This window comes from Nansenia antarctica (assembly GCF_963989245.1).
Source record: "Nansenia antarctica genome assembly, chromosome: 2".
NCBI lineage: Eukaryota > Metazoa > Chordata > Actinopteri > Argentiniformes > Microstomatidae > Nansenia > Nansenia antarctica.
The window spans coordinates 4,823,432-4,825,995 of NC_137675.1; the positions used below are offsets into that span (position 1 = coordinate 4,823,432).

General features: G+C 44.0%; 1 pseudogene across 1 annotated transcript in view; it reads right to left on the reverse strand.

Moving 5' to 3' along the window:
- LOC308151837 (dynamin-2-like) overlaps window positions 1-2,564 on the reverse strand; it is a 40,362-nt pseudogene that overhangs the window by 28,795 nt on the left and 9,003 nt on the right. Inside the window, exons 2-3 of the transcript XR_013938003.1 lie at window positions 770-1,232; window positions 362-535 (exon numbers count right to left, since the gene is read on the reverse strand). The product of XR_013938003.1 is annotated as a dynamin-2-like (transcript). The remainder of the gene's footprint in view (window positions 1-361; window positions 536-769; window positions 1,233-2,564) is intronic.

Sequence of the window (2,564 nt, forward strand, 5' to 3'; positions counted from 1 at the left end):
CACACACACACACACATACACATACATACACACACAGGTACACAGGCACATACACACCCACACACACAGGTACACAAACACCTACACACCTACACACACACACAGACGACGCACACACACAATATCTCTTCTTCACGCTTCCTACCCCTCCTGCATATACTTCCAGACTGTATCCTCCCTAACTCTCTTTTGTCTCCTCTCCCTCACTCACACAGCCTCTGCGTCATCCACAGATGCACCACACCCCCCCCCCTTTGTACTGGACACACAACACCTTTTTTTAAATGATCAACTGCATTCCTTCATTCGTTTATTTAAAGGACATGAGAGAATAGATGATGAGGGAGTCGACAGAAGTAACCGTCAGCGCCTTGACGTCCTTCTTGGACGTGTCCTCCTGGGATGTGGAAGGGACCCCGGGCAGCTGCCAGTCCGCCCAATCGTCTCCACGGTCTTTGTGGCTTGGTAGACAGGTCTGGGATGGAGCGCCGTGAGAGCTCGGACTTCTAGGAAGGTCCGGAAGGATTCTGATCTCCTGGGAAAAAGAAAAAAAAAAAAAAAAATTTAGTAGAAGGCGATAATAGGGAGAAGGTTTTTCCTTCTATCAGTGGCCCCGGGCCCGAGCTAGAGTACTCTTCCTGCAACGAATAGTGGACTGCTGATTCACATGCTTAGTATTCAAATGTATTGATTGTAAGTCGCTTTGGAATAAGGCGTCTGCTAAATGCCAAAAATGTAAATGTAAATGTAAATGGACCGGAGTCTTTACCCTTTGAGGAGAATGGCGTTCTGAAGTTGTGGCTGTGATTCCTTGATCGTCGGCCAGTTGTTCTGTTTCCTGGTCTGGCGGTGTCGGGCTCAGCTCCTGGCCTGGTCGGGTTCCTCCCTTCCTTCCTTTTTTCTTCTCTCGTCCGGCTGAAGTCGGTCTCCGGGCGGATACGGAGGAAGCAGGTCGGCTGTCGTTGGCGTTGGCGTTGTCGGCGGAGTCCGGGCGCGATCTGGTCTTTCCGGTGTTTCTTCCACATCTAGTGAGGAGGGCAGCCCGTCGAAAGAAGGTCAAAGTTGCGCTGGTCGTCTTCTTCTTCTCCTTTCTCTTCTTGTCTTTCTTCAGACCAGGTGGCCCTTGCGGGTCGTTCAGGTCACTCTGGGTTTGACCCATCTGATTACTTTTGTCTGCTAATCCTGTCAGAAACTTGAAGTACCTCACTAACAGACAACGTGTCCTCTGTGCTCTGAAGTCAATGTGAGCCACGTTTTGAAATATCAACACAAATATCTGTTGACAGTGGCAAATTCGTTGTCATAGCAACTCACTCTAGCCTGACCTCTGCTTGTCTTTGGCTAGCTCTGAAACAAACGTCTGAAACGTAAAAACTATTAATGTTTGGGCTTATATGTTGATATTTTGAGTGACAGTAAGAGTTGCTCTACGTTTCCATGTAACATTTTTGAATATAGACATACAATTGTAGCCGTGGGAGCAGTGTGCAAAATGTGTACAAAAAGTTCAAAAACGTTTTCTGCTCACTCTGTTCTCAAAGTTCCGCCATTGAATTTCAATGGCGATTTCTCTCCACAAAAAGTATGTGTATGTGTGTGTGTGTGTGTGTGTGTGTGTGTGTGTGTGTGTGTGTGTATGTGTGTATGTGTGTATGTGTGTGTGTGTGTGTGTGTGTGTGTGTGTGTGTGTGTTTTGGTCACCACCCTGCCCCCCCCTACTGCAAGCACACTTAATAATAATAATAACCCTTATTTGTATAGCACTTTTACTGCAAACGTTGCAGCTCAAAGTGCTCCAATCATTATATAATCATAATTTAAATATTTAGTCATTTAAAGGCAATATTAAAAATAATTTGGGTGCATAAACAATTTGGGTGCATAAAATGAGAACGCACACTTTTGAAGTTTCACATTTGTGTCTTGATGTGAATCAAAAGCTTGACGTTGTGTAAATGTTCTTCAGCGTTTCTCCACTTAAGAGAGACGTCAGCAGGCAGGCTTTGATCTCCGTGCCGCTGTAGGCTGACATGCTGCTCGCTGGATCAAAGGAATGACACAGCAAAATGTGAGGCTGCCAAATTAAGTTTCAAGTTTCATACGTGGTCTCAATACACAACGCGGTAGATTTGTCTAAAAACACAATACATCAAAAGGATTGTAGATGTTACCCTACAGGACAAATCAAATGTCTCCTATATTGGCCTTATTGAATTCACCTTTTCTTTTCTTTTTTTTAACACTCAATCAGCCATGAGTAAAAAAACTAAATCAGGACCCTCCTTTCATGACTTTTTCTAGATGTGTGCGTTCTACCAGCCAATATCCTTACATTTTCAAAATCACATCAGGATAAGCTAGTATAAAGCTATTTTGCAGTTTTTCTGTGTAGGAGGCAGGCTAATTTACAAGCGGCCAACTAGTGGTCATTGTGTGTAAATAGCAGGTTAGCATTGTAAAGAGAGGCAGCTCTTATAGTAGGTAAAAAGGCACACGAAGGGGAAAGGGAACTTTGTAATTAGCTATGAAATCTAATATGTAAAGATAAAACATATGACATCTCT